General features: G+C 36.2%; 1 pseudogene; it reads left to right on the forward strand.

The window, feature by feature from the left end:
* Positions 1–2,714: 2,714 nt before the first annotated feature.
* On the forward strand, positions 2,715–2,884 carry LOC150108045 (U2 spliceosomal RNA; annotated as a pseudogene).
* The last annotated feature ends 6,997 nt before the right edge of the window (positions 2,885–9,881 follow it).

Consider the following 9,881-nt stretch of genomic DNA (forward strand, 5'->3'; position numbering starts at 1 on the left):
TCCTCTAGTATTTTTCCTGTCGAAACAAGACCGATTATTATATGAAGGACAATGACTTCCAAATGCTGAGTATCGTGTGAGCTACTGACAGCTTTACAGCATAAAATTGACTCTTCATGCATCGTATTTCGATTCAAGGGCAGGACTGTCAGTGAGAAATTTCTATTAGCATATACTTGAGGTGTTTCGTCATCGATTGTCTAATTCATCATTAGAGAATAAAGTTCAAGAAGATGAGCTAATGTAAAATGAATAAAAACTGATATTTTAAAGGCTACCTCAACTTGTCCAAGAAACTTTCCTTCGTCTGTAATTTGATTCTTCGGGAATCGACTCTTGTTTCTTTAAACAAGTTATCAGTCTTTCACTTCATCCTTAATGATAAATGATTCGAAGTTGGATAATGCACCTCTATTTCCAGAGGTCATTTCCGAAACATTGACTTCGCCGTTTGTTGGAAATATGGCTCCTCCATAGCTTCGATATTCTCATCTGTTAATGTGGAGAGATGTAGTCAAAATCGCCTTTAGGTAACACGGATGGAATGTCGGTGTCACAAGATTCCTGGTCTTCGGTGGTGATTGGAACAGAACTTAATTAAAGTATTACTTCGAGTCGAAGGATATCTGATGTTGCTTTGATTTTTTTTGCTTTGAAATGCTTCAAAAAGTCCTGAAGATGTTGAATTCCCTGTTTTCCGACCTCATGAACAGGACAGTTTTTTCCTACTCTGACGGTTTTTCGAAAAACGAATTTCTGTAACTTCTGTCGATCATGGCGACATCTCCAGCAACCATGTTAAAAACAATTAAGTTTATTTGTTAAAATGTTTGTTATCAAGTGTTAAAATATTTAACCGACAAAAATTAACTCATGTTGTCGTCGTCCGGTAGCATCCTCTAAAAAGAGGGTTGCAGCAGATGCAGCTCTTAATTTCTCTGGATCTGTTGCCTGTCATTCTTAAACCAGTCCATTCCATGATGTCATTAAACCACTCTCTGATTGGCCTTCCATGTCTTCTCTTCCGTTCAACGTTCCCTTGTGTTACTACTTGTCAGATCTCCTGAGGAATAATCGTAATGATATCCTGAAAATCTGGTCTTTCTTTGCATTATTTTAAGCAGTGTTCTTTCCACCCCAACTTAACTTGATTAGCTATTCTGTATAGCTAATCTTTTCCATCCTGCTATAACACATTTATCTTTGAGTGTCCATAACTTGCAATACTCCAGACTGTTGCTTTTTAACTCTTCGAATTCTCACACCTATTTTATTATTTTTATTACAATTCTCTTCATTTCCATAAATATCGATTTAGCTTTACCTATTCTATTTCTAATATCCAACTCTGAAGTTTGTTTCTCTGAGATCCAACTACCTAAATATTGAAATCTTTCCACTTCTAAAATATTTCCTCCACACTTATCTTTGCATTATCTTGGTCTTTGTGTTAATCCGTACTCTTTACAGGAGTTTCAAATTCTTTGAACAATTTGCAATCTATTTCTGTCATCACCACTACATCATCTGCATACCTCAAGTTATTCGTAGCCTCTTTCCTTCTACATATCCCTCCATTATTTCACTAATCGGTCCCCAATACCTCAAATGGTGTCCAATTAGGCTTTTTCTTCTCTTATTGATGTTTCATTAATGACCGCTCTTCGTGAACTATATTCAGAACTTCTCCATTACTTTTCCTTTCTGTCCAACTAATTTTAATTTTTCTCCAGCACCAAAGTTCCAATGCTTCCCAACTTTTTCATGTCTTGTTAGAGTCCAGGCCTCACAACCATATAATGCAATGCTCCGTATGTATGTTTTCACTAGCCTTTTTCGAGCTGGATGCCAAGTCTTTTACTTGTCAAAAATGCTTCTTCTGTTGTAGATTGCTTTTTGGCTACGATTATTCGTGCTCTAATATCGGATTGGTTTCTTCTGTGATAAGACTTAAGATATTTAAAAGATACCTGTAATTAGGTTGTTTATTTTCATTGGATTTGCTTTGCTTGTAATTAAAAATTTTTACGCTGTATTGTGTGAAAATTTCTCCCATCTTTGTCATGGTGGCTTTCAGTTTATCAGCTATAACTTATGTCATCCGCGAACCGTAGCCAGTTAAGATAAATTCCATTCATCTTAATGCCTGTTTCTGAGTTATTTAATCTTCAATGTAGAGATTAAACAGTATCGGTGAAAGATAGCACCCCTATCTTACACCTACGTATTCTTGCTATTGCGGCTTTTGTTTTGCTGCTGGCTGTTTCTTTAGGGATTCTTGATGCTTTTAAAGATTAAATGAGCGTTGTGTTTCTCCAATCTACCTTTATTGTTTTTAGGTGAAACATTTGGTTCCCGTCAATACTGTCGACGGCCTTCTCTAAGTCGAGAAAGACTGAGTATTTTGATTCTTCTCAAATCTTTCGATAACTGTTCTTAGAGCTAGGATTGCTTCTCTTGTTCCCTGAATCCAAACTGGTCATTGACAACATTCTTCAACCTTATTGTATAATCTTCGTTACGGGATGGGGAAATCCAAGGCAATAATTGAGTCGCCCTGCTATGGCACCACCGCTACTGCACGCGAAAACGATTAGCCGAACGGGGGCAAGTGTCATGAGGGTTGAGTTGGAGGCAAAGAAAGAAGCGAGCGTATTCTATGCCTAGTGTTTTTCAGAAGCGGACCACCCGAAGTCGGCCGAGCGATTGCCGCCATCGCTTCTCGGTCTTTTGGCTAAGATCGAAGTGTATCTGTTATCAGCTTAATATTTGATTCGGGGCCCAAAATATTAAACTGATTTTTGGAAGTCGGCGAAGTGCTTGAAGTTTGCTCCACCTCTGCCACGAGTTAGTCTTTTTCTGTTCAAGATAAAGGTTAAACAATGGTGATAACTTGCATCCTTGTCTGACTCCTCTCCACCGGGAATTATCCCGTTTCCTATCTATTTACATATACTGACGCTGTTTGTGTCCAATATTTTAATATTTCCAAATCATACGAGTCGAGATTTTCTACAATATCAAAGCATTTGTTTCACTGTATCAAATGCCTTAAATCTAGAAACCTTCAAAACACTTTTCCACCATGGTTTAGTGTTTTCTCCCCAATATTTAGGCAGGTTAGCTTCTGTTGGTTCGGAAACCAAACTGTTCTTCATTCATTTCTTTTTTTTCTCTTAATTTTTCTTCATTTAAAAAAACGAAAAGCTGGCATTCCAGAATGACCTAGTCAAAGCGACAGCTTCAATGCCTTTTTCCTCAGATGGGGGGGGGGTATTTCTAAATAACCAGGTTTGTAATAGGATGACCAACTTTTGAACATGAAAATAAGGGAGAGTGGGTCTTCATCTTTCTCTCTCCGTTTGTCCTTCGGTGCTAGAATATTTCTTGCTAGCGCTGGCATTACTCCATGAGCGATACTGAAGTTATGTTTACATAATATAAAATTAGCTTTGAACGTTGGGTGGCACGGGTATTAGCCATAGTACTGTTCTTCCCATTTCTTCAGATAAACAGAAATATTTAAATTTCTCTTTTGGTGACGTTTTTACATTACTTTCCATTTCACTGTCACTATCCATCACGAAAATATACTATGGCACGCGATGTTCAAGGATACTGAAAATACTTTGAGAATGAATGCAGATTCAACAGCTGGTAAGAACCTAAGATAGGAAACAATCTGAAAGTGTGTATGTATCGAAAATCGTTACCAACGATATGATTATTTCGAATGGGTGTCGATTATTAAAATTTTGCGAAAGTTTTTAAAAATCAATGCAACGATATAACATCTTTGGAACACCCATGTATATTCGTTGGCCAGAACAGTATCGATATTAGTGTCAAACTGTATGTGGCGGTTATAATATATATCAAAAAGTTAACGGCAATGATTATGAGAAATTCTGGAGTATTTGAAGATCAATACGGGAGCCGGGATGAACCAAAAAAAATTAGCTAAAATACGAGCGTTCGCAGGAGAGTGTCGCCCTACTTTTGAATTAAGTATTTATATTCAACCTTAAATGTTTCGAGTAATCTGACACTCAGAAATATGTTCTGATCTGTTAATGACTGTATGAGACGGGGTGAAGAAAACGTAGACATCAGTGGAAGATGTTTATTTCTCTTCAATGAGAAAATATTTAAGGACATCTTAAGAGCTTAACAATGATGCCGATGGAACCCGCATTAGCCTGTGGTAATGAATTTCTGCAGAACTACATAGGCACCATTTTTTTCGTTTATAAATTTCCTTTAACTAAAGGAATGTCTTTTCATTCATACCTAAATATGAAACTGAAGAAAACATTTTCAAATGGTTTCGTTTGGATGAATGGTAGTCTTGTTGTTCATTCCAGTGAAGCATTAATTTGTATTAATGCTGTCTTAATTCAGTTTCTATTGTGAAATTTCTTGAATAAAATTTTGATTGTGTGAAACGGCAAGTCTTATTATGGAGGTGCCCATATATGGAAATTTCATTTATTTTTAGTCATTTTTCCTTTTATTCTACATAAAGTATTAAGATTGTTCTAATTTGAAAGAAATATACCCTCCACTAAGATCGACCATTACAAGAACTGGCTAGTCACGAAACTTGCGGTTTCGCATATCGCTATGATTTTAAAAAACCACAGGAAAGTTTGCAAATTTTGAATAGTCTGAGTTGCTGTACTAGTTACCTCAGGGTTAGAGGGTCCTAAAGGTTGATTAGGGAATTTCACAACTTGTTTTAATAGACATTTTTTTCATTGAGTTTCTGAAATTTTTAATTGTTCTTTGTATTTCAATTTGAAAAATGACCTTGCATGTCAGTTTCAGGTTATGTGACCTTATCGCATATTACCTTGGTTGATTTAAGGATTAGATAAACAGCTTACTAGCTGTAGAGCTGACAGTTACCAGCTAATTTCCTTTCGCCACTCTAACATAAGGTCTTTTGTTTCAGTATTCCACTAATATTTTACGTGAGTTAAATCCGTTATAATCTTAAAGGTCTTTTATCGTAAAGGAATTAACGTATGCATTATTCTAAAGGTTGATAAAATCGCTTAATGTGTAAAGAATATTATAATTTTAATATTTAAAGTAACCATAGGGTGAGGTCGTTTGACTTGTGAATTTCTGTTGAAAAAAATTTGGTATTTAAACAGGGCGTGGTAGACTCCAGGAGTAAATAAATTGAAATGAGAAACCAGTGAATCATGCTTTATAGCAGTCATTAGGAATGATTGTTTTAGTAGATATTTATTCTATATAGTAGTCACTTTGCGCGAGAGTGAAGTAGTTAAAGGATTAATTACAAGAGACAGCGAGTTGTGTGGAGTACAGTGGCATTCGCCACGAGTACTTGCTGTCGCGTAATGCTAGTAATAGCACAATGAATATAGCGAATATTACAACAGCTCAAAGATTATTAACGCATTGTGGATATCATTGTAAACTGGCTAATAGACTACGGTCTTTATTCCTTACGTCGAGAATTAGCAAGCTGTGTCGCAACGGGATGTTTATCTATTAGATAATAGTTTTCATCTGAGTTATTACATTTGGATATCATTACATCTCATTTCAATTTATCAGAATGATAAAATTGTAAAACTGGGACATTCCATGTATAACCAAAGAACATGAGCTCATTCGGGTTACAAGTAACAATTGCGCATGCGTAAATAGTACACGAAATATTTATCTAGAGAATTGTGCGTGTGCTACTCCTGTTTGCACGTGGAATAGGAACAACGCAGTTCAGTTAATTACTTTAATACAGTTTGTATTAACTTCTTGGTATCAATTGGTTAATTACTTTTTCGTTCTCAATATTTTTATAAAAACTTAGGTACTGTATAATCACTTCTGTATGTGTTTAGTTTCTCTTAGGCATTAAGAGCAAATAGCCGTTGAAGATTTTTGGAGCCAACTAGTTTGTATTATTTCTTTTTGCGTTCTGCTGAAAATATTTTAAGGCCGCTTTTCCGCAGAAGAATATTTCCTAATTAGATTCGAAAGTTCAAAAACAGTTTCCACCAAGATTGAAGCTAACTTTGTACAGTGGACATTTGTAAGCTGTGTCCGACTTGCAAAAGAATTTGCATTCGTATAGTAACTTGCTCTGTGTTCTGTCAGTCGCTATTGCAGCATAACCTGACGAAGATTTAACAGCAGAAAAATTTTCTGAACTTCCAGTAGAAGAATTGTCAGTCCAAATTTTTGATAGTTTGAAAAATAAGGACTTGTATTGGAGGTGGCCTACGCAGACTACCAGGTACTGTTTGCGCATTTTAATATTTAAGGAAACGGCAGGAATGGTAAACTTGCTGCCTCGGTATACATAGTCTATTTTACTCTTAGTACCAAATTAAGATTTAATCGTAACAGTAAAATAAGTAATGGTTATGTACGTGAAACTTCACTTTTTCATTTGCTCCAATGAGGTATTAGTTTTATCACACTAATTCTAGTTTCCATATAAAACTATTTTTGCTGTTAAATCTTCATTGCTAGCAGATTCATTATATATAAGAGAATGAACTATTTAGAAGTACATGTTCCTTTCGGTTTCATCAACCCACCTACTTAAAATTCCTGACTTTATTCGCCAACGAACTTAGTATTTCTAAACATGCTTAAAGAGTAATATTAAGCAAATAATACTTAATAAAAAAACAAATTGCCAGCTCAAACTTGACAGTGGAAATAGTAAAACGGACTCGTAACAAAGCTGTGTGCCAGCATTTATTTTTAGACTGTACTGTCATTCATTCCAGAATGAATCCAAAATGAATAATCCATGAAACTAATCCAGAAATGGATACATTTGAAAAGGAATATACTTATTTCAAGAAAATAAGTTTATTGCTTAATACTCTTAAGGGTTAGTGACGACACTTGCTACTTAAGTTGATTGTAACGTAAGGCTCTCCTCATTTCCTAAGCAAGTAAGGGATTTTAGAGGAATGCTTTATTTTTAAGAAAGCTAACATCCATTCAGTTTGATTAGCAAACTTCCTTGTTTATATATCGATACAAACTTGTGAAAGATCCATAATTTAATTGCAGTTTCATATTGTCCAGTTAGCCAATATATCGCAACGTAATATTCATACTAACGACTACTATTCGTCCATTCTGTATGTTGAGTACAACATTCTTTACTACTCGCAGGTGTTTTGGTACGCAACTAAGTGCGAAGAAAAGCAGGTGATGTCACCATTGTTGGATTGTGATAGTGGAATTTTAGGAACTCCTATCTTATCACAATCTCGCATGCGTTTCCGAACAAAAAAGAATATAAATACAAGTGATTGTCTCTGAGTATAAAATAATTGCTATGTGTAGATATCTCGAGCATCTTTTGTTATAAGAGGTTAAATAAGTGTATTTTGTACCATTCACAAATGAGTTAAAATTAATAATGAAAGTGTATAACGTTAGCAGAGTTTTATGAAATATGTATCGATAGATATAGAATGTTACCTCAAATTCAACATGAGAGGAGTGAAGGTCACGGAGCAGTGACGCGAGGGTGCGGCTCGCTCCAAACAAACAGCGTGACGTCAGCTCACGTACGATAATGGAGAAGGCCGGACGGCGTGAGCTAAGACCGCGTGGGTGTTAGCTGGACATCGCGAATTGCTTAACGCCAAGAAAAAAGGAGGGAAATAAAAGGGTCTTGCACTCCTCAAAGGCTTTTTGTTCCTAGATCTCCTAGTGTTTGTCCCGCGGTGGTGAAGAGTGGCAGTGCCTCCATACCGGAGGATTCTGATTAAGGCAGTAGCGGGACTCGGCAGTCTTATCACCGTGGAAGAAATAAGCCCGGCAGTCCATAGAAGGCCAGATTCCTGTAGACCATTGATGCAATATAGAACCAAAGGGGAAGATAGTAAACATTTGTGTTTCACTGAATGTGAATGAGAGATTTGTGCCACTTAAGTTAAGAAAAGGGAACATTAATGATATAGAATAAGATTGTGTTGCTATTGTTTAGAGGGTTGCATTTAATCTTGCTGCCTATCGCTGTGATAAAGTTCGTTAATACGTTGTAAGAAGCTACGAGTATGCTTAGAGTAAGGAATTGATAAATTATAAAGAGATGAATGTTATCTTGTGTGGTCTGAGAGAACAGAGTTTTAGAAAGATTGTGATAATCATACATGACTAAAGTATTAGAGTATAAATGATTTTCACTTTAAAAAGCTACTGCATAATCTGTTAAGTATATTATGTAGTATTGTTAATTGGACTCTGTCCTGGTTGTCAGGAACTCCCTTAAGATGAAGGAATTAGCTAATAATATTGAGTGTACCTACTTTAGATATATAATAAACCTTGTTTTTGTTTCTAACAGACTTTCCGTAATTTCTGGAATCCGATGCACCTCTTGTAAAATATTACAAACCTATGCGGGAGAAAAGTAAAGTTTCGCCACGTCTGCAAAATTGCTAGGTATCATTTAAGTACTGTCCTGAGACTACCTCTTGATTGCTAATATTACTAATCTAATAGCGCTAAGTGGCGCAGCTAAAATATAAATTTTCTTGGCGTTTTACGAGAGGTAAATCTCAGACACTCTGATACTCTGGTGTTTCCTCGATCTTGAGGAAATTCCATTGTCCTTCAGACACCACGTGATACCCGATTGAGAATATAATGGACATCTGACACAAAGACAAAGGAATAGTTATAACTGTAGAAAGTCGATGCAACACCATGACAACTTGCTTTGCAGCAAAGCCTATTTTTTCATGCTTTTTCTGTTCATAAAAATGATCATGTTGTTCATTTTGCATTATCGTTTAAGTTGGTGATGGCGAATCTGACACGCATGTCAACGGTGATACGCCAGCGTTTACTAACACCCGACAAATTTCAACAATTGATTAGTTTTGCGGCAGATTTAATCAATTTAGAAGATTAGGGGAAGGGGTAGGACACCCGCAAAAGAAAATTAGGCGTTTTCCGAATTTGTTCGCCATCACTGGTTTAATTCAACAGAATTTGAACTGAGAGTGGGCTTGCCAACTCTAGTCCGTTCATTATCCAGGCAGGGGCCTAATGGGGTCACTATGAGAAGGTGAAAAGATATTAAGGCTGCAGTCCTGGTTAATTCTCGGTATTTATTAAAAGGCTGCATGCGATCTTCCCCAGTTATATCACGTGTACTCTAGTATACCTAAAAGGAAACAATTACTTCTGAAATTGGAGGGGTAAAAGTTAATCTGCCTGCTTCTCGATTGGCGACACGTTAGGAAACTACATTAACTGGCGTTGGTTGAGCGACGTCCTTCCACTCAGACAACCCATAATCTGAGAATTTTACGTGCTTTCTCTCGGTTTTAATGTTCCTTGTAACTTGGACGTTCTTCGACATTTACTTTCTGTGCTTTTCTGAAGTTCCTGTTATTAGGAATTGAGAGTGATGGCAGTTTCATTTTTGAAGATCCAATAGCAGGTGTTTGATTCCTGCTATTGGATCATATGTTTGGGGATATTGGCTCTTGTTGGTTTCATGGACTTTACAATGATTAGGCTAGCTCGCGGAATACAACAGAACATTAAAAATTCTAGTGCCAAGAAACAGTACTTCTAATTTAGATGCGTCTGATTCATTGAACTCGTGTAATCGAGTTTCATTTTTAATTTTTCTTCACTCATTTAAGAAACTTCTGCTAGTTTCAAAACTAAATTTGTTTCTGTCTTAACAAATGCGAACTAATACCATAAAAGGATAATTCCAGTTTATATATTTGTCAATGGATGTCAACCCGCATTATTGGAACTGAAGTGCTTCCAGTAAGTCCCTCATTAGGGACTTAGTTGACCATTCAGCAGAATATACAGAATTCAACTAATTCTTGCATGAAAGCATGGTTTTT

This window comes from Typopeltis vanoorti, chromosome 3 (assembly GCF_054136105.1).
Source record: "Typopeltis vanoorti isolate ZY-2024b chromosome 3, IOZ_Tvanoo_1.0, whole genome shotgun sequence".
Classification (NCBI taxonomy): Eukaryota; Metazoa; Arthropoda; class Arachnida; order Uropygi; family Thelyphonidae; genus Typopeltis; species Typopeltis vanoorti.